The sequence below is a fragment of the Camellia sinensis genome, chromosome 8 (genome assembly GCF_055761805.1).
Source record: "Camellia sinensis isolate YWXY chromosome 8, ASM5576180v1, whole genome shotgun sequence".
Classification (NCBI taxonomy): Eukaryota; Viridiplantae; Streptophyta; class Magnoliopsida; order Ericales; family Theaceae; genus Camellia; species Camellia sinensis.
In genome coordinates, this window is record NC_138968.1 from 171,962,058 (window position 1) to 171,986,047 (window position 23,990).

Here is a 23,990-nt window from a genome sequence, read left to right on the forward strand (position 1 = left end):
TTTTTTATTTCTATCATTACTGTAAAACGATTTATTAGACAGAAGTTTAGTTAAATGTTTTGATACTGCATTCACACCTCAGAAAACCAATCATCCCCTGTTTGTGCAATAGAAAAAGAAAAAAGGAAAAGAAGAATTCATGAACCTCACCACCAACACTTCTACTTGCTAACATCCTCCTAAGAAGGATCTTTTCTTCCTCCTACCCTACACTTCATATTACTACACACAAATACATATATGGCGAAACTTTTATTTATGGCGAGACTTGAATCATTAATTTTCAAGTTTATTTCAAAATGTAAAAATGATTTACCCAACTTAGGCTTAAGCCTGACCTCTAGTCCAACCTGGTTTGCCCAATCTCGAGTTTATCTCAATGAATCAGGTTAGGCCGGTCAACAATTTGGATTTAATCTGATTTGTTTAATCTAATAATTTGATAAATCTCTAAATTCAATTGGTCCAATTATTGTCCAATCGGATATAAATAAATACAATTCAATTCAATTCAATTCAATTATCAATCAGATCCTATGTTCATACTTTAATTTTTATATGTATATATAAGATTTGATTTTCATAGTACAATTTTTAATTCCAGCAGGCCAATATTGATTGCCTTACGCTCTCGGAGTCTTGGGGACCATATTGATTCTTTATTTCTTTTGGATTGAGTCAAGGAAATTTGTTTAAACTTAAGTCAGTCACAATCTGATTTGACTATTATTATATATATTCTTTACCTCGCTTAACTAACTATAATACAATAATCACAATTCATTTAATTAAAGTATGAATTGGGTTGTGTTGAATTTTTAAGATCAAATACCAGATAAACTGGATTCGAATCATCTTTTATTAGAATTGTCATATTTTGATTGGGTCCAAAGTTATGCCAATCAGATCCATTGTGAACCCTAACTGAATTCAACACAAATTTTTTTTGAATTGAGCATTGAATTGTCATGAACTAATGAATTGCAATTTTTTAAAATAAAATAAAAATATCCCCAAAAAATTACAAGACTTATAAAACATAATAAGAAAATTAGCAACAAAATTGAATAATTAAATCTGAGAGTGAAAAAATAATAAGCATTTTATATGTATATTATATGTTAATTATTTATAATTGTACATATTTAATAATAAAATTCAAATTATTAAAACTCATGTCCATAGCCCGAATTTAATTTAAGTTAAATATATTTTGGTTTACAGCTTTGATAAAACTAAAATTATACTAGACAAACTAAACTTGCTTACCTTCTGACAGTGTTTTTTCTAATAACTTTTTAGTTAAAATATGAGATAAAATCTACCGCAAATACCCTTTAATACAAAAATAAAATTATCATACCATCTTCATTTTCATCCACTCACCACCAAATCCCTCTTTACACTACCATGACATTCTTTCTTTTAACTTTCCACAACAACACACCAAATCCCTCTCTACATCACCATAACATTCTTCAACTTAATACAACAACACACTAAATACTTGTAGATAATAATGACGGTGGTGCAAATTAATGTTGTATTTGATTTGACATTTTGTGAAGGAATTTGAAAAGAAAAAAGAAAAATATATGTAAAATGTGAATAAAATATATATACATTTCACTTAGTTTCACACACTTTTTCCTTTTCATTTTTCTTTCCAAATCTATTTTCATATTCTCCAATAAAATACAGCGTAAGGGTAAGAGAGAGTGGTGCGATGGTTGGACAAAGTATTGTAACTAGTTGAAAAATAAAATAAAATAACGAAGGTGAAATAGAAAGAAAAAGTAAAGTCTATAATTTTATAAAGGTTTAATATAGCTATTTCTAAAAAATAAAAAAATAATAATAAATAAAAAAATTTGTTTACATCATATATTTTGTTAATTTGATTTAGTAATTGATTAACGAAGAACAAACATTTGTTATATGATCAAAAATCTTAAAAAATCAATATTTTTAATAAACTTTATGGCGTATTTAGTAACCAGTGTATGTTCGTATCTAAAGGCATGGTGTAAATATTATTAAGATCAAAATCCAGTTGTGATTTATACGTATCATGTTGAAATTTGTGGAATCTGTAACTTTTTTTTGATAAAAATATTGAAAAAATACAAAGAAATATTCCTCTTCTGATGGATGAAAATATAATTTATCTAATTTGTTGCAAAAAAAAAAATTTTGAGGTCAAAATATAAATAGATGGTCCGTTTGGTTTGGATTTTCAAATGAATTTTATAATTAGAGTTTGGTTGTATATTTTGAAAATAATTTTTATAAATTTGAAATTCAAAACTTATTTAGTTTTGGAGTTTTCAAAAATAATTTTTAAAATTTTCAATTTGTATTTTATTATTTTTAGTAAACCTTTTAAATATTTTAATTAACATTTTTTACTTTTTAGATCCATTAATCTGAATACACTTAAAAATTATAAAATTTAGAGTAATATTAGAAAATTTACACTTAAAAATTTTAATTTTTTTTTTACAAATTTAAAATAAAATTTTATGATTTTCCATGATTTATGTGTTTTTATGTATTTTGAATATTTGCACTCAAAATATTTTGTATAAAGTTATTTTATTAAATGTGCTTTATTGTAAATAATATATTTTAATTATTTTATTATACTTTGCATAAATTTTAAAAAAAAAAAACCAAAAACAAAAACAAAACAAACTTGGCATCCAAGAGAGTGAGGTGACGGTGACAATAACGGTGACAAATAACCGACAACAAAACACATTTTGTGCCCAATAATGATACATCTCACTAATTTAGGAGCACTAATGGATCACTAATGAGGTGAAATTTAAAAAAAAAAAAAAAAATTAAAGTCAAAACATCACATCAGTCAGTGGGACCCACTCTCTAGAGCTCCTTTAGTGTTTCCAATTTAAAGCTCTCAAACATTTTTCTTTTGTGCCCAAGAGCCACATAAGCATAAAAAAACAAAAAAACAAAAAACCCTAAAACTCTGCACCCCAACTAGAGATGGCAATTTAAACCCAGTCCGATGGGGACCCGACCCCGATTAACACGGTGTTTCCTCGAAAAATACCCCCGACGGGCCGGGGACGGTATTAAAAAAAAAATCCCCGCTCATTTTCGGGCCGGGGACGGTGATAAGTGGTTCGGCCCCGACCCCGGCCCCGTTCCCCGTTGTTTCTCCCCGCCTCCCTCTTCCTCTCTCATTTCAAATCTAATATAATACACTCATCTAATATAATATAATATTATATTATATCTATACTCTGTGTTGACTAGAACCAACTACTTTCTATGCTCAACATAAATAATAATAAACCTAATATAATATAATATTATATCTGTACTTATATAATATATACTCTCCTCTCTCTCTCTATTATCTCAGAACTCATCTCACAATCCGAAAACCAGAACACACCTCTCATCTCCCTCATTTCAGATCTCTCTCTCTCCCATCTCAGATCCTCTCTCCCCTCACACACGGCTTCATTTCACGTGAGAAAAATGAGGAGAGAGAGAGAAGAGTCGATCTGACAGCGCCGATCTCACAGCGCCCCTCCTCCGCCGATCTGACAGCGCCGCTCCTCCACCGCCGATCTCACAGCGCCGCTTCTCCACCGCCCTCCTCTGCCGTCATGCCGATCTCTTTCCCTGCCTTCCTCCGCAATCTCCTCCGCTGCCCGACCTTTCCGCCTCTCTTTCTCTGTGTTATATATACACACATACATATATATATATATATATTAGATTGCAGCTAGATCTATCTCTCTCTCTACTTAGATCTACCTCTCTTTACTCAGATTTGTGTGTTGTTTGATGATATTGTTGTTGATGATGTTGTTTGAATAGTTGTTGTTGTTGTTGTTTTTTTTTTTTTTTTTTGATTCGGGAAATTTTCTAGGTCAGGGAAACCCAATCCCCGTTAGGGGACGGGGATGGGGATGGTAATAGGTTCCCCATCGGGGATCGGGGCCGGGTCGGGGACATTCTTATCATCGGGGATCGGGGACGGGGAGGGTGATCCCCGGCCCCGCCTTGCCCCGTTGCCATTCCTAACCCCAACCTACCGACCCACCCACTGTCCCACCCACTGTCCCACCCACCTTCCTGTCTCGCTCACCTCACTTTTTGAGAGCTCACTTCACCTCACTTTATGAGATTTCACTTATTCAAATTTTAAAACACACTCTCTCTCCCTCTCTATTCTTAAAAAACACACTTTGCTACCGCAAGGAGAGAAGGGCAAATCTATAAAGGGCCAATAAAATAAAATAAAAAATTCTTACCAACCGTTTAGTTTAATAATAAAATTTTTATGTTAAATTTTGGGTATTAAAACTTATAACATTATAATTTGGATTTAAGGCGAATTATACTAACAGTCCCTATAGTTTGGAGTTCATGTCATTTTGGTCCCTGACTTTTCAATTATGGCACATTTGATCTTGAATTTTGAATCTTATGCCACATAAGGACAATTGAAGATACCATTGTTTAATTTCAAGGGTAAAATCTTTAATTTAATAAAATATAAACTAATTTGACAAAAATAAATGTCAAAAAAATATTTTTAAATTTTTAAAAATTATTTCTACCCATCAGAGATAAAATCATGTAAAATTAAGAAATTTTTTACACATTTATTTAATTATTTGTTTTACAAAATTAATTTTTATTATGTATTTGGATGATGACCATATAATGGGTGGTTGTTAGGATTATAATGTGTAATCGATATATTTAATATATGAATTGTTTTTAGTTTTGGATTTTTGATTTAATGGATTAGTTTAATAATGATATTAAAGTTGTCGCCATATTTGACTTTTGAAAAAATAGAACCTTATTTAATAAAAATAAAAACTACCCATTACATGATCATCATCCAAACACATAGTAAAAATTAATTTGATATAAATAAATAAATATATAAATATATAAACATCTAAAAGATTTATCAATTTTACATAATTTTATCTTTAGTGGGTAGAAATAATTTTTAAATATTCAAAAATATTTTTTTGATATTTATTTTTATCAAATTAGTTTATATTTTATCAAATTGACGATTTTGTCCTTAAAATTAAGCAATAGTATATTCAATTGTCCTTATTTAAAATAAGATTTAAAATTCTGGGTCAATTGTGTCACAATTGAAAAGTCAATTGAAAAGTCAGGGACCAAAGTGATACAAATCCCAAAATATAGGGACCGTTAGTGTAATTTGCCCTTAGATTTATGTAATTGTTTGGTCATTTTTAACTATAGGGTTAATTACACTAATAATCCCTATAGTTTGGAACTTGTGTCACTTTGGTCCCTGACTTTTCAATTGTGACATATTTGACCCTAAATTTTGAATCTTGTTCCGAATAAGAACAATTGAAAATATTATTAGATTTTTCAAGGGTAAAATTGTTAATTTGATAAATTATAAACTAATTTGACAAAAATAAATGTCAAAAAAATATTTTTCATTTTTTAAAAATTATTTTTATCCACCAATGATAAAATCATGTAAAATTAATAAAAATTACATGATTAATTTTTTAAAATTAATTTTACATGATCATCATCTAAACACATAATAAAAATTAATTTGGTAAAAAAAAATGTCTAAAAGATTTATCAATTTTACATAATTTTATTTTTGGTAAGTAAAAATAATTTTTAAAATATAAAAATATTTGTTTGACATTTATTTTTTTCAAATTAGTTTATATTTTATCAAATTGACAACTTTACCCTTGAAAAATCTAATTATATATTCAATTGTTCTTATTTGGAACAAGGTTTAAAATTCAGGGTCAAATGTGCCACAATTGAAAAGTCAGGGACCAAAGTGACACAAGTCCCAAACTATGGGGACTATTTGTGTAATTTGCCCTTAACTATATAAGTGGTGGGAATTATCTTAAGTCCATCTAAAAGATTATGTACTTTAATCTCAATTGATTAAATTATGTTCCATCCGTAATCACCTAATATTTTTATTAAATTTCATTCATTTTAAACTCAATTGATTAAATTATGTTTCATCCGTAATTACCTAATATTGTAATCATAAGAGGATTACAAATATTTATAGTGTGTACCACCAAACAAAATGTACATTTATAATGAGAATATCTATACAAAACTCAATTAAAAATAACAACTCCACCTAACCTTAATACAAATTAAGAAATAAACATATAAAATTTGTAATATTCACTAATAAAAAAAACAATCCTCTATTTTACTTCACCAATAAAATAGTGAAATCAAAAAAACATGTAAGAGAAATATTGTTTTGCAATTATAAGAAAAAGCTCGGCCTACTACCCTCCAGTCCTCTATTCGTTTACACCAACAAAGACTGGTCCAAGAAAAGCCATATTCAGTCGAGAGATTCAGTTCAAAAAAAAAAAAAAAAGTTGAGAGATCTTACAAGGGCAAGTCATGTTTTCACCTTTCCCTCTCTCGGATCATGACAGAATAATATGCAACAAAACCTACTTTCTTTATAGCTTTTCCACTACCAAAGAAGGCTAACTCTCTCTCACGATCCAAACCTGTCCCGATAGATTTAATGTCATAACTAGCTAATAATCCATAATTACGAAAGGCCTACTTAACAGTAATACAATAATATAGGCTAGCGGAAGCCAATAAATAACATAATATATTGTCCAATGAGTTGTGCGGATTTACATGAACAAACAAACTTTATATGATATATTCAGATATTCATATACGTCCGTGTCACATTTATGTAGAAAATAAAATCATAAGTTAGGGAATTAAATCCCATTACCAAAACAATAGGAAGAAAAGTCATACAACATTCACATTATTTAAAGACAATGCCAAAAGAGGGAACTTAGAATCACCCAAAAAGCCTTAACACTTGACGGTTCGGAATCTCGTGGTAAGGCACAATAGTTGGCTTGACAAAACTGGGTTCAGATCAACGCTGCTAAGTCCTTGATCACCTAGATATATATACATAAACAATGAGATAGAGTCCACTGAATAACGTTAATCTAAAGAGGTTAAATAAATGAGGTCCACAACTTATACAATAAAAAACAATGCTCTTAACATAATAAAAGTATTTTTCGAATATTTGTAATCAGAAATGAAGTTCCTCAAAACCTTTAACCCCTTTCATAGTTTAAGACATAACACGACACCATTCCAAAAGCTTTGTTAAACCCTTAACAAAATTCCATACAAAACTTTTGCGCCGAAACGAAGCATTTAGCATATATCCACATTTCGAATTCATAGAGTTCATTAATCATTTAGAGTTACTCACATTCCAGGGTGCAACAATACTAAACAGACTATTAGCAAAACGACTACAAAAGGATTGAGGACTTAGGCATAGCGACCACTATGGATCGACATATACATAACGATCGCAACGGATCGACATATACATAACGATCGCGATGAATCGACATAGACATAATCACCACTATGTATCGACTTTAACATAACGAAAGTTTCTGAAAATCAAAGCACATGTTCATGGTGTTACATTTAATAATCAAACAGGAAATCTCATTCATTCTTATCAAATGTAATTTTTCAGAAAACTTGTCATATCATGATGATTTCAAAGTTTCATAGCACAACTTAACATTTCAGAACATACTTATCATATCGGACATTTTGTAAACACAACATTGATTACACAATACAACATTTTCAACACCATTAATACGAAAATATCTTTACAAAGACATTACTCACAGTACTTGGCCGGATGATACTCCTCGTGCAAACAACCTAACAAATTCAAGCATAACGTCTCAAAACACGTTTCATTCATTCAGTCGATTCTTAAACCTATTAGGTTTATTCATTACTTCATTTCTATTCATTCTTTAATTTCTTTCATGTTCACGACATGCATATGACTTTGAAATACATGTGAAAACCATGCGAATGGAGGCCCGGAAGTCTAAAAAATGGAGAGAAAACGAAACCGAGACTGCCTTGAAAACCGCACGTGCGAGAGCATTGGTTGTACGTGCGGCTGGCCGCAAGTGCGGAACCACCACCGCATGTGCAATTAAAGCAATATGTTCATCTCGCTGTGTTTTTTTTTCTGCACGTGCGGGGCCCCAAGCTGCACATGCGGTTTTGGGCCAATATGAATCCGAAAATTGTTCATGCTTTGAAACTCATCCTTTTCAAAATCTATGTTCAATTCCATGCATTTCAAGGCTCAAAACTCTTAAAAACATATTGAATTCAACATTTCTAACTTTAAGCAAAAATCATTACTTCACATCAAAATTCAATTTCCATTTAAAAGATCAAACTCTAAAATTGAAGTATAAAATCATAAATCATGCATATTTGAGTTCCAATTCTCAAAATCCATGGAGTTTTTTCTTCAATTTTGAAGAATCATGCAAGAAAACAAGTGTATGATCAAGATTTCCATGGAATTATGCCATACATGTTAGGTTTGAGAACTAATTCATTCAATTATTTCATATTCAGGCATGCATGTTCCAAACTTCTAATTACATGAACAAAACTTCTAATTTAAGCTTGAATTCTTCCTAAATAAACTTGAATTCCATAATCTTATAATTATGACAACTCAAATTCATGAAATTAGAGAGGAATACCTACCTTAGATGGTTGGATTGTTGAGATTAAGCTTAGTTCTTCTTCTTCCTCTTCTTTTCTTCTTCTTCTCTCTCTCTCTCTTCTTTGCAAAATGCACTACCTCACTCTCTCAAACTCTTTTCTTTCTTTTCTTTAGTTGATGAGTGGCTTAAGAAGTATAATTAATCTCTACTTTCCTAAGCCTTGATTAATTATAAGTTTAAATGAATAAATTACATTGGCTCTATTTACATCAAATTCACTTAAATTAAATCAAGTCTTGTCGTAATCTAATTCAAATTAAACTAAATTTAGTCACACTAATGCAAATTAGACTCTAATTACCTACTCCAAATATTTAATTTAACCTTGTATAAATTACCGATTTAGACAGGTTTAGTTTACTTTATAACCATATTTGTTAATCATAACACAATTCAAATAGCACATGACACATAATTAGCATATACACACATAATCATGACAAATCACATATTTAGCAATTAATTGCGGAGGTGGTTTTTACACTTTCTTTGCTTTCGTTGTTTTTCGATTGTTGCAGATTAAAAAAAAAAAAAAAAACCGAAAAAAAATTGATTCAAGAGCTAGTAAGAGGTGGTGCTGGACTAATAGGAGGAGAGAGAAAAATCTCCATTACCGGTGTTCTAGAGGGTTCCTCCCCTTCTCCTTTCTTCATCTCTTTCCTCCTCTGCCGCCACCACTTCGGTGAGCTCTTCAACCTCGACAGAGAACCAAAACTTTTGGTGTCCGCATTGCAACATCATTTTTCAAAGATGGAGATCAACCGTTAATTTCTAATTGTAAACAATATATTCAATAGAAATCAAAACTCTCCAGAACCGAAACTAAAGAGCTAGAGTAAAATGGAGCTAAAGAGAAAAAGAGATGGAGAAGATTTGTGTGACAGTTTGAGGAAGAGAGTTTAAAATCAAGAAGAATGAGAGAGAGAAAGAGAGAGAGGGGTAGGTGGGCGGCCTTTCTGAGACGTAGGAGAGAGAGACGAGTATTTGGGCGGGAATCAAGTGTTTCATACATTTGAAATGATTGATATGAACCATTGATATAGACTTAGAATTAATCTAGGCCATTAAAATCAAATATATCTCTGATACATTATGGACATTTTCAAAAACCGTCCTGCCATATTATATAGATTAGTGTATACTCGTATTTGAAGGCTTATGCAACTAATGATGAGATTAATAAATAAAAACAAAATTATTAAATTAAAATGTAATTTATCAAATTCGTTGCTAAAAATTTGAAATCAAAATATAAATACAGATCAGGTTTCGACTTTCAAATGAATTTTGTAAAATTATCCATATAAAAATGCACCCAATAAAATTATAGTAAAAATTAAAAAAAGTAATTTATTATTAGAATATATCTTGTGAGCTTTGTTGCTGAGGCGGGTAAAAAAGTTCTTTTAAAAAAAACACTTTTTGAGATCCCTGTGCCCTAGTGTATACTCGTGACATGGTGCAATTAATGATGAAATTAAAATATAAATAAAAATAAAATTATTAAATTAAAATGTAATTTATGAAATTTGCTGCTAAAAATTTGAGATCAAAATATAAATACATATCAGGTTTTGACTTTCAAATGAATTTTGTAAAATTGTCCATATAAAAATGCACCCAATAAAATTATAGTAAAAATTTTTAAAAAAAATTTATTATAAGAATATGTCTCGTGAACTTTGTCAATGAGGTGAATAAAAAAATTATGTTTAAAAACAAAAGAAAGTAAAATGCTATGTCTCGTGGGCCAATTCAACTAAATCAGCAATTCTAGATCAAAAGTTATCTTTTATGCACGACTGATATCTCCCATCCCCTCTCTCTTTCCCTCTCTCTCTCACTCTTGATTATTAAAAATACATCCATCCATACATTAATTTGAGAACTTACCTCTTTGTCTGCTCGCCGACAGAAATGTTGAATAGTGGCAGCTTTTGTGCATGTCTATCTCTCATATTCTCTTCTTTTTTAATATAGGACTAGTTGGTTCCCCATGCGTTTCGCGCATGGCGACATGGAACTTGGAGCAAAATGTTAATTGTTTGAAGAAAAAATTAAGTTGTTTTTGTATGATATAAAATAAGCTGTAAAGAATTTCTATATTAAAATTTATAGTAATCAATTTTTTTTAACAATTGAAATGAATGAAATTCATACATTTTAGTAGATATGTACAGCAAGAATTTGTTTACAAAAGGTAAGAAAAAAAAGAAATACTATGTGTTAAAGTAATTATGTGTAATGTGTATAGATGTATCTCGTCTTTCTTAATGGACAATATTTTTAATTTTGTGTAGTAAAATTTTGTGGCTTTCTTTTTTTTAATTGAATGGGCATATTTGAATTTGCGAGTTTAGAGTTTTATCCATTATTGTGGTTTCTAAGGATAAGGGCATCTGATATATAAGGGTTTTTATTTCATAAAAATTAACGACGAGGTACTAAAAATTTCCATTCACTACAAGAATTTACATATTTGCCGACCACTTTTGCCGACCAAAAAAATTTTGGTCGCAAAAAAATGACATTTGCCGACCAAAAAATATTTCGTAGCTAAAAGTTGATATTATTACCGACTAAAGTAATTTTGTTGCAAAAAGGTGATTTTCTGTGACCAATTTAAAATATTGGTCGCTAAAAATGATGTCAGGAGGTGAAAGATTGGGCGGGAACAGTAAAATCTTTTAGCGACCAACACAATTTAGTCGCAGATATCAAAACGACGTCATTTTGATACCTAAATGCACTGGTGGACCATGGCCGACCAAATTTTGGTCGTTATATGTTAAGATTCTGCGACAAAAAATAAATTTAGTCGCTAAAGATGAAATGTTTTTTTCGTGGGATATTTATCACCGCCCCTATTCTCTGTTTACAACCATTTGTTCAAACCTCTCACACAGATTCTCCTTCACCACCAAGCCTCACCTCACCGCAGACCACCACCACCAGCACAGATCGCCACGGCCACCGCCGCAGATGAGCACTGCCATCGATGATCCTCCTCCGTCCTCCTCTGGTGCCTCTCTCTCTCTCTCCTAAACACCCACCGCCGTCGATGATCCCCCTCCTTCTCCTCCTCCTCCTCCACTGGTGCCCCTGTCAGATCCGAGAAGATCGTCGAAATCTAAATCAGATTTGAATCCTAGGCTGAGATCTAACCGTCGTGAGCGATCCACAGCAACGCAATGGCTTCCAAATCCTACGACAAGATCGCCAATATCTGCGACGACCTCATCCTCCAGGCACATACACTACCCATCCTTCTATTCTATTATTGATCTCTCTTCTTATCAAACCCTAATTTACTCTCTCTCTCTTTCTCTCTCTCTCTCTCTCGCTCTAGGTTTCAATGCAGGGGATTACATTCCAGGACGAATGGCCCTACTCGATTCATCTTCTAGGCCACATCTACATCGACGACATGTGAGTTGATTTTGTATGACTGTTTTGTTCAGTGTCATTGATTTGGGATTTTACAATGGTTTTAGGGTTTATGTATATATATATATGCTTTGTATTGCAGCAGAGAAGTCTACTGGGATTAACTACGGTTGCAAATCGATCCCAATGAAAAAGCTCATCTGCAAATCAATCCCAAAGAAGAAGTTCATCAATCATACTGGAATCCAGGTCTTTATTTTCTAAATTCATTTCAGAAATTGATTTAAATTTGTGAAATTTGGGTTGATTTTTTCTTGACTGAAATTTGGGTTTGATTTGTTCTAAATTTATTCTGAAATTTGGGGACTTTGTGATTTGTTCTTGAAAGCTGCCCGTTGAAGCTCTTGGGAAATTTGGAAAATTTGGGTTTCATCATTCAGCTTGAAAGCTGCCCGTCGAAGCTCTGGTCCTTAAACTTTAATTGGTGTTTTATGTCGATCTTGCTTATTTAACATTTGTCTGGTTGCCGAGAAACAGAGCAAAGGGATAGTGATTGCATCTATTAGTGTTTTTTTACAAAAATGGAAAGCTCTCTGCTCTCATTTTCTCCTATCTTGATTTTATTTATTTGTTTATTTTATTTCAAAATACACTCTCACTAACCAAAAACAAGTTTTCTTTTTATTTCAAAAATGATGTCAAGAGATTCTGCCAAGCTACTGGATATGGGGGTACTGTTCAGCGCCGTGAGGTGAGACTCAATCTCATGATTTTCTGTCCAGAACTTTTTTTTTTTTATCCCTCATAGATGGTATTTGAAGTCCTTAGTATGTTTTAGAGTGTTGAAGGAAAGATTGCTCGCCATGCTCAAGACGGAACACGTACCACCAGGTAGCAACTCTTCGTTGTTGATATTATCAATTAGTACAATGGTCAAAACCTTTTTCCATTTGTGATAAGAAGTAAAGCTTATAAGGTGGAATTATATGTTTTGCATTTTTGCAATTTTTTTTTGCAGAGATTGATTTGTTTATATATATATATATATACGTATATATTTATGCTATTAATTAAAAGTTGCAAGAGAGGATAAGTTTGATAGAGACTAGGGCGGGAGAAAAAAGCTACAATTTTTCTTTTGTTATTAAACGATATCAATGAAGTTTTACAACAACATTGATCAAGTTCTATAGTACAAAAGAACCGATACATTGATTAGATGAACCCCCATATTTGCTTCCATTTGTAACATAGCATAGTTTCATTCTTCCTGGCACTTCATTTAAATCAAGAAATTAGAGTGAAGCAACTAATTTTAGGACTATGCATATTTATTGTACTTCTTAATTGTTAATTGAAGTCCCTACATGACCATCCGGTACATTTTCTGAGAAGATCTTGAACTAAAATTTCAATTGAGATAAATTTGTCCCATTTGCATGCTTTGTTACACGTTCACAATCCCTTGTTTTAAGGAGATTGTGGTGTAGTTCAATGCTGATGTGGCTGATGGAATGCAATGGAACCTATTGGTTATGTGCCGGTGTTGGTGGATGAGGACATTGTGCTTTCTGACTCTTTTGCAATCTTAATGATGAGTGGTTGGACCTTTATTGTCTTCACCCCATTGGATTTGATTTTATTAAAAATTTTCAATGTTTCTAACATGTGCTTAGTAATTTGCAGTATTTGGAAGAGAAGTATCCTCAACATCCATTGTTGCCTCGTGATCTTCAAAGAAGAGGCATCAACTACCAGGTATAATGCATGTAATCTCTTATTTTCTTGATCAATTGATATGAGTCGTTTATTATTTACAACAACATTTTTTAGCTCTTTTCCATTCACTAGTATGATATTTATTTGATTCAATGTGTTTGAACCTAAGCACCCATGTGAGGCTCTGGAAAGGCTAGAATTTCACTGCTTGCATAATTTTTATGTTGTCATATTTTCTACGAGTTCACACTAAAATTAGCACACTTTATTTAAACCAAATATAGTTACAACTAATATTAGCAAACTTTATTCAAACCGAATATAGTAACAAATCAATTTTTATGAGGAATAAGTTAGAAAATTCAGGCCTGGTGAAGAAACGCTAGTTGGCTTAAAATTCATTATGTAACAACAGCGTTAACATTATATTGTTATGGAGTTGTACTATATGCATCTTATTACTCTCACAGTTGAAGGTGTTTAAACCAGGAAAATTTAATTAAAATATCCTACAAATGTTGGGTTGCTATCATAATTGATGAAGGTCTTGTCAATTATATGGAGGTGATTACTATCTTGGTATTGGTTAATGACATGCCTAAAGAGTCATATACACATCATAAGCTCAAATGTTCTCTTCACAAGTCCACTCATTTTTTAGCAAATTTGGTTGAATTGGGCTAACCAGCATGTACGCATGTTAGTTGCTTCAAATGCTAATAGCCTCTCTTTATATAAATCATAATAAGGGTAGAAATCTCTTCTTTCGACAGAATCCGACACCTCATGCATGGGTGTGGTTGCCTCCACGGACACTATGAGAAGTTATTGGCCAAATCACAAGGATATTCCTCATGGATATTCCTCATACCAAGTTCGCCTGTATTGTTTTGAATGGGTTACCCATTGTTGTCAAATTGCGAATCAAATCATGAATTGTACGATTCTAACAACCATACCAATATAACTATCGTCAAAGTTAAACTTTCAAACGACTTGATTATATTCATGTGAGGAGTACAATGAGATCAAATGGTTCTCAATCACAAAATAATGAACACAGGAATTCTTTGGACTGCTTGGCAACAGAAAATCGGTGATCTAAGCTTAGTGGTATCTGTTTGACCTCTCATCTTTGATGTTCGGTGCTCAAATCCACTTGTTGGTATATATGTGATCTTTTGTGATCACCTTCAGTGGTATTTTCATTTCTTAGATAAGATAAGGATCTTATTGAAAGATAAGGGAATTCTTGGGAGGATGGAGTATAGGTTATAGCAATGCTACTGAAAGTCTGAAAATGGACCTTAGTGGGTCCAACACGTACATGCAACTGTCATTTTACATGGAAAATTATATCATTAGAACACCCTTGCTCTAGTTGAAGTGCTTTATCCGGCTTTAAGGGAATAACATGTTAAAGTAATAAAACTTTAGGTTAGCAGAACTATTCATTCATTCCTTCTACTTTCTCAATTTTTTTGTTTTTTTTTTTTTTTCATCCTGTTCTGTTCTGATTACTTAAACTAATCCTCGATGTATTTATTATTTGATTTATAGGCTGCAAGTATTGTTTCCTCAAGCATACAGCCGATTCAGAATATAGGTGTACTGGTGAGTATTGGAGTGAGATCACTGCTTTAAAATTTCTGTTTCATTGCTAAAATTCATATAATGCTATCACAACATTTTTTTTAGCATAGTGATGGGTATTTCCCTGCTTTTTAATGTACAGAAGTATATTGGGGAAAAAGTTCATCCTGATGAGAAGCTTGTTTGGGTTCAGTGTCATATTGGCAAAGGCTTTGCAGGTAAGCTTTACCTAATGAACTACAGATTATGGATTTTTATTTTATTTTTTCATTTAAAGAAATCTGTCATACCAGTTTGAATACACAAGTTGGTTGTGTGTAGCCTGCTAGTGCTGACTACTTGACGTTTCACCTTCTTAACCTGTTGCCTCCAATCATCCAAGCAATACTTTGTTTCCTTGTTCCTATCAAAGAGCAAGTGTGTGCAACCCATGGACATCACAGTTTGATCCAAACTCCTTTATGATAATTTTGTTTTAATAATGTATTTTAATTGTTTTGCTAGTATCAACCAGATAATAGCTAGATCATTGTTAAGAAGAAGACTTTATGAAGTGACTGGAACCTTTTTCCTCATGCCAATTATTTAATTAATTTATTAGTAATTGATGTTAGCTTACTTTTAAAACATGTCTTGTGTTAGGATCATCAAATAAATACATAAAAAGTAGAAGATATTATCTTGTTATCTATTCAAATCTTCACTTTGTCCTCTACCAAAAACCCTATAATCTAGTAAGCATGGACATGGACACCGATACAACAGTTTTCAAAAAAAATGCAGGACATTACGTGGGGACATGAGTAAAATATAATTTTTTTATATTTATCATATGTTATATATATAAATATTTCAGTCAAAGTTAATAAAAATACACAACATAACACGCATTTCCAAAGTTCAAATGAGAATGGATTAATGGGTATAAATTTACATTTTTTTTTATAATTATTAGTTCCTAATTTATTTTGTTCAAATTTGTAATGTTATGTGTCCCTCAAATTTCCAAAGTGTGTCTGAGTTTAAATTTTAGTTGATAATAATAATCATCATAATAATAATAACTGGACGTGTTTGACACGTGTCAGAAGTGTCTAAAGACGAGTGTTGGAGTCCAACAAATGAAAATGGGCATGTCATTAATATACCTTGTTTTAGTATGCCTTATATTGAAAAGATGGAACTTTTTTAATACAACCTATGGTTCAGTCCAATGGAAACATGTTCTATCCTTTTTTCTTTTTCCTTTTTTTCAAGCCAGACAACTTATGTGCAATGCAAGTTAAATTTGAGGCAACTTTATATTTTATGCCATGAGGATCTACAAACCATTCAAATGATCTTAGTATTGTATCAAATATAGGACTTTGCACAGAAGTTCTAGTGCTTTAAAAGGATTAATCAACGCATTCAATAAGAATGCATCAATTTATCTGATTGAACATACATAATTAGGATTAGCATATTCAATAAGTAATCATCTCCATGAATGTGGGAGTGGATTGAAAATGCATCATGGCTTCCTATTGGTTTAAGTTTCAATTACCATGAAGTTAGGTGAGAATTTGATCTTGTACTAAGCATTAGGAAAAAAATCACTGCTGATTTAAATCCATCATCGATAGGAGTTTCTTTTTGTAGAATTCCTCTGAAAAAATCCTAACCTATTTTAACTTTTAAGTTGGGAAATTTTCCATTAGAGTTTGGTAATTTCTGGGCAAACAGTGACCAAAAATCAAGTTTGCTATGATATGATTAAGGTTGCTTTGAAAATTGAGTGTTGAATTTGAGCTGATTTCTATGTACACACATTGCAGCTCTTGAGAAGCTATTAAAAGATTATGCTGGGAAATATGCCACTGGAGATGAAGTCTGTTTGGTTTGTTTCTTCCCTCCCTGCTCTGTGTGTTCAAGCCTATATGCGTACTGTATGTTTAGGGGGGATCCGTTGCAGAGTGTGAATATCTAAGCCCTAATGAAATTTTAAAATATGAGACCACGCTGGCTGTGTAACCTGAATAGATAGTTTTTTTTTTTTTTTTGTACCAAACACACGTCATTTCGAAACAAATTTCCCAAACTCGAGCCGTTGTGAAATTATATACCGAACCAAGTTTGTTTTTGAAATCATGTTTTCAAAACATGACTTTAAGATAAAAACGTTTTTTGAAAATATGATTTTAAAAGCAATGGAGAGTTAATATGTGTATTGATTTCACGATTTCATTGAAATTGTGTGATCAATGCACGACTTCCATGGCTAAAACCCTTCCCTAACATAAAAGCCTTATTTCAATCAATGTTAGTCAACCAAATAGACAGAAAGGGAATTTGCTGGATTTGTATGCTACAGTGGTGGTGGTAGCCCCATAATCCTATAATTGATTCACCAACTGTGTTGTGGGTTTTAGGTGATGCAATCAATAGACAGAATGGGAGAATGAGTGGGACAGAGAGGGTGGAGTAGCGAAGGTGGAGGCACAGGTGGGAACAATGGGATGGGGGATGGCATTGGATTTTGTTTGGCTAATGAAATAGGGGAGGTTGTGGGTGGTGATAGTGTTTGGTTAGACAGCAAAATGGATGGTTTTGAAATATGTGTTTGTTTGGTAACAGATACTAAAGGAAAGGATTTGTTTGGTTAGAAATATTGTGATGGAATTTTGGTATTGTTAAAGGGCAAAAGGTTAACTTCACGTTTCCCTTTAATCTTGGTCAGCCAACAACTCTAACAGGGGAGTCAGTGTAATATTGTGATTCTTTGCCTTGACCTTTTTTTGTGCCTTTTGTGATTTTCATTTTTAGTGGCTGGAATAGCTGTTGGATGATTTTTTGATTTTTTCACTGAACTAAAATCCTGTGAAAATATGTTAAACCCATATATATATATATATATATATATATATTCCATATGGTTGTTTTACATCCAATCAATGGGGATGATCTGGCTACTATAGTATTTCCTAACAATCTGTTGAACCCATATATCAGTTTGCTGTGGTGATGGCAATTGTATGTACAAAAGTTCAAATTCTGGGTTGTATGTTCATGTCTTTAGAAACTTCAAATTCAAACTCCATAATTGACTTCATAAATTGATGTAGTTTTCAAGTCTTTAAGTTTCTCTTGTTTATTCTCATAATTTTGATTGGAACTTACTAGTCAGGTGTTTACTTTATAATTCCTTTCATATTGAGATGCAGATTGATCTTTTTGTATTGCTTGAAAATTGTAGATTGTATGATTTATTACCCATTACAGAGCTTGTTTATTTTGTATGTATTCAATTTCATTATTTCTACGTATAGAGTTGCTCTTTTTCTTAAATTATTATCATGTAAATGCGATTTCTGCATAATTTAAATAGATTTTATGCAGAAAAGTCAGATAATCAGTAGGAAGTTGACCTTTGCCCATCATAATTACCTAGAAATAAGTTGTTAGCTAACTCACAGTTTCTGTATTATCATGTATGATTTGTTATTTTCTAAAACTCTCCACTCTTTGTTGTGTTTTGATTATGGGGTCACTGTTTTTATTATTTCTAGATGCCTTTTTCTTCAGTTTTTGTTTATTTAAGTTTGAGCTTGGGATAAATAAGAGAGTACTTATGAACTGTGGCAGCAGTGTAACACTCGTTTCATCACAACATCACATGAAAGGTTCATTGAGGAAGATAGGAGTTATTAACAATATGATAATGATAGTCATGGACATTTTTCATTATTTGTCCAATTTTACCTGACATTATTTTTCTTTTTCTTTAGTACAGATGGATGAACTCGTGCACAAAGCTAAATTGTACAAGACAAATTGGCACTCTTTGCATTTTTGGAAGGATTATATATTTTTGTATAGATGTATATGGAAAATATTAGGGTAGACTAGTTTCTATATTTTTGGATACACTACTGTTATGTTTTTGGATGAGTGTGTATAGAAAATATTTGGTAGACTACTAGTTATATTTTTGGGTTGATGTACATGGATAAAAATTTAAAACATAATAACAAGTACTTGTTATGTTTTAAATTTTTATGCTAGATGAAATATGTAGTTTGGAATTATTTGTGGATGTAAGCTTATAATAGTTGCTGACTTTAATTAAACAGGTTCAGAAATAGTTGATATATATATTTTGTTGAATTTTGATGATTCAATTTATTTGTTGGTTTGAATGATTTTTGCAAATTACAGATTATATTGAATAAATTGGATGGATTATTATAAATTACAGGTTTATTTTGTTGGATGTTGGCGACCAAAATTTGGTTTTGTTTTTCTAGTTTTGGCGACCAATTGATTAGTCGTCAAAAATATAAGTTATACTTTTGCCGACTAAATAAAGTAGTGGGTGTATCACCAAGCACATTTGGTGACTAAATAATTAGTCGTTAAAATTGTTAATTTTGGCAACCAAAGGATTTGGTCGCGAATAGGTCTATTGTCGACTAAAGTTTTAGTTGCGCAAAACATGTTTGGTCGCGGAATGTGACAATTAGCGACCAAAATTTTTGGTCGTGGAATGTCATAATTGGCGACCAAAATTTTTTGGTCGTTGAATGTGATAATTGGCGAACAAACTTTTTGGTCGCGAAATGTGTCAATTGACGACTAAGATATTTGGTCGGGAAAATATCACTTTTCACGACCAAAGTGTTTTAGCGACTAAATGAATTAGTCGCGGTAATGATATATTTAGCGACCAAAAATTTAGTCGGCAAATCCGACTTTTCCCGACCAATCAAAATTTTGGTCGCGAATTACTTTTGCCGACCCTCAATTGGCGACCAAAGTAGCGACCAAAAAAATTAGTCGCGGATAACTTTTGCTGACCAAAAATGGACTTTTAGCGACCAATTTTTTGATCGGCAAAAGTGTTAATTCTTGTAGTGATTGTTTACGTGGGCATGTGATATGTAAGGGTCTCAAAGTGGTGAAATTTGTTTTTTTCTTCATTGTCTACATGGATGATTTGAATCCCACATGAGTAACCCAAAATCTGCAAGAAAATTTTGCAGGGAGAAGCTTTGGAAAATAGCGAGGCAACAGGAGCACCGATCGGGGAATATTCTAGGAGGAATGGTGGTATTTGTTTTCTTCTTCTATTGCGTATGCGGATGATTTGAAGCCCACATGTCCAATCCCAAATTTGCAAGGAAAGAGCTGGAAATGAAGGAAACAGCAACATCAAAAAATCTGCGGGAAAACCTTTGGAAAATAGGCAAGCAGTAGGAAGGAGTTTGAAATTTCTAGAAGGAATGATGAAATTTGTCTTCTTCCACTACTATGCATGCGGGTGATTTGCAGTCCACGTGTCCAGCCTACATAGGAAAATGTTATAGGCCTAATTTTTTTACTAAATAAATGACCAAATCTCTGGGGTCGGCAATTGTGAACCACATATCCATGTGAAATATTTGGTCATTTGTTTGGTAAAAAATTTAGTATCCATAATATTACCCAGCCTACATTTGCAAAGAAATAGTTATTACAAACCAAACAAGCAGCAACGTTACACCAAGAAGCAACAGTGTTACACCACTCTTACATTCTTTTTATATAGGTTATAGATTTGATATATTTTCATGGGTAAATTACAAATACACTCTCTAAAATTTGCTTAAAATTCGAATTATTCCTTATAGTTTAGAAAATTACAAATACCTCTCTGTCAGAATTTTTTATTTAACAAAATTAATTGAAAAAGTGAAATTTCTAACTATTCACCTATACAATAATAAAATTATTTAAATTATTAATTGAAATAAAATTTTAACATTATTAAAAACTGTTAATTAACTTGATAATTTATTAATAAAATGACTTATTTGTTATGAAATTAAAAACGTTAAGAAGCATAATATAATTTTTAAAATTACATGAGGTAATTTATAATTTAAATAAATCTCAAAAATGTATTTGTAATTTATCTTATTTTCAAATTTCTCTCCCCCTCACATGCTCTAAAATCAAAGCATATTGCACTTAGACAAATGAGTCTGATTCTCACTTCAATCTCACATTAAGCAAATCCAAGCTTCATCACATCAAAAAAAAAAAAAAACAATATTAAACTAACCATTCTTCTTGAGAATTAAAAAAATTATACTCCCCACGCTTAAAGTTGAACGTAAAATATACATCCCCATACAGGGTCTTTTGAGAAGTAAAAAAAAAAAAATTAGTTTTTAACTTTTTACTTATTTTAAGTCACTATCACCTCTCACATTTTTATTTACAAAAGAATAAAATAAACTAAAAAGTCAAAAAAATAATTTTTCTATCAATTACTCAAAACCCCACACACATATCTACTCATCCATGCACACACAAAACTGGCTCTGTGCCACGCACGCCGACCACTCCGCAAAACACCACACAAAAAAAATATTTTATTTTATAGCTACAATAAATCATTATAACCATTATATACAAATATATATACACTTGAAATATATTTTATTTTCAAAACATTAATAACTTAAACTGGGTAACCTTTATCTTAACTCAGTCCCTACTACTCGAAATATTTTTTTAATAAAAAAAAATCTTCCCAAGATAAATTGTGCTTCTCTCAAATTGCACATCTCACCTACCACTTTGTCTCCCTCTTCAATTTTATCACCCACTCTCTCCTCTTCTCCATTACCTCTGTCTCTCTCCCCCAAAAGATTGTAAAACATTAATCTTCTCAGCTACCTCTCTCTCACCAACTAGTATTCCCCATCCCGCTATCTCTCTCACCAACTAGTATCCCCCATCCCTCTCTCTTCTCAAACGAAGGCTTTCTCCCTCTCCTGAAGTTAGAGAAGATAATATTAAATTTAAAATAATTCCCAATAGAAACCAAGCATCATATTAAAGAATATTAACGAGCTAACATGGTGCAGTGAAAGAATCTAGATCCTCTCTAGTCTCCCTCTCTGGCTATTTGTACAAGGGATAACTCAGATAGAGCTGCGTCATCCGCAAAGAAATTAACGGTTTAGATTTGTTTCTTTAAACAAACTAAAAAAATACACACCCACTGACAGACACACCCTCTCTGCCCCTTTCTCACTAACACACTCACAGCACACACACTCTGTTCTCTCTATCACATTTCTAATAAAAAATTTTAAAAAAAATTATTTTAATCTTTTTTATTTTATTTTCAAAATATATATATATATATATATATATGAAAATAATGAATTTTAATTTAATTTTATTAACCAAACGAGTTTATAATTTTTTTTGAAGGAAATAAAAACACACACAAATCCAATATATGCATATGTGTAAATTTTTTATTTTCTTTAAAACACAAATTCAATCTATGCATAGTTGTAAATCAAATAGAGAATTTTTTTAATTTCCTTTAAAAAAAATTATAAACTTGTTTGGTTAATAAAATTAAATTAAAAGTCATTATTTTCATATGATTTTTTTTGGAATGAAGATTGCTTTTGAGAATTTCAAAAATATATGATTTTTGTGTGTTTATTTCATCAAATTAATTTTTATATTTAAAAAATAATAATTTGACAATATACTAAACATCATAATTACTTTTTATTTATTTTAAATTTTTATTAAATATATTTAATATTAGTCTCATTTTAAAGGTATATTTTTAATGATATTAATTTTATAAAATTAAAATTTTATATATATTATGAAAATAAAATGAAAAAGATTAAAATATATATTTTTAATTTTTTATGAGGAGAGAGAGAGAGTGTGTGGTGGGATGTGAAACGCCTACGTGTGTCAGTGAGGGAGATAGAGAAGGAGTGTCAAAAGAAAAAGAAAATGAAAATGAAAATGAAAATCAGTGTGGGAATGTTTTGAATTTTTTTTTTAAAGAAACAAATAACTATTCATTTTTTTGTGGAGGTGACGTGGCTGCGAGCGGATCCTCTAGAGTTAATTCTCTAGAGTGATCTCCTAAAATAGTTGATCGAATGGCTCAGAATAAAACTCACCAAAACGCCGTCATTTTGGTGAGCATTTTGAAAAGAAAAAAAAAATCAAATTTTTTGAAGCTCTGTTTGCAGATCAACAATGGCTTCGATTCCAACAACCCAATCAAACTCTCTTTCAACTCCGTATCACAGCAATAACTCTCTCTCAAATCCATTCTCTCTATCACCCTCCTCATTCTCTCTCTCTCTCCTCCCCTACTGGTGAGTATTTTGAAAAAAAAAAAAAAAAATTCAAATTTTTTGAAGCTTTTTTTGCAGATCAACAATGGCAGCAAGGTTCAAGAGGGTGGCGGAGGCGTTTGATGAAGTGGCGCGCTAGGCTCTGCGAGAGTAGCGGAAGCGAGTACTCGCCACCGGAGACGGCGGTGGATCTGTCGGATTTGGTGAAGTCGTTTATGGAGAGAGAGAGTACGGGAGGAGAGAGAGAGAATGAGGAGGGTGATGGAGAGAATGGATTTGAGAGAGAGAGTTAATTTGATTTGGGTTGTTGGGTTGTGATGATGATGATAAATTGAAGCCATTGTTGATCTGTAAAAAAAGCTTCAAAAAATTTGGTTTTTTTTTATTTTTTATTTTTTTTCAAAATACTCACCAAAACAGTCGTTTTGGTGAGTTTTATTCTGAACCGTTCGATCAAGTACTTTAGGAGATCACTCTAGAG

At 31.7% G+C, this 23,990-nt stretch overlaps 2 long non-coding RNA genes across 2 annotated transcripts; one reads left to right on the forward strand and one right to left on the reverse strand.

Moving 5' to 3' along the window:
• Positions 1 to 6,694: 6,694 nt before the first annotated feature.
• On the reverse strand, positions 6,695 to 9,623 carry LOC145796750 (uncharacterized). The gene is made up of 2 exons (XR_014337258.1): positions 9,275 to 9,623; positions 6,695 to 6,980 (listed from the first exon to the last, which is right to left on the reverse strand). It is a non-coding gene; the product is annotated as an uncharacterized LOC145796750 (long non-coding RNA).
• Positions 9,624 to 13,727: 4,104 nt separating this feature from the next.
• Positions 13,728 to 17,242, forward strand: LOC114300877 (uncharacterized). The gene is made up of 4 exons (XR_003642848.2): positions 13,728 to 13,805; positions 15,327 to 15,380; positions 15,502 to 15,577; positions 17,177 to 17,242. It is a non-coding gene; the product is annotated as an uncharacterized LOC114300877 (long non-coding RNA).
• The last annotated feature ends 6,748 nt before the right edge of the window (positions 17,243 to 23,990 follow it).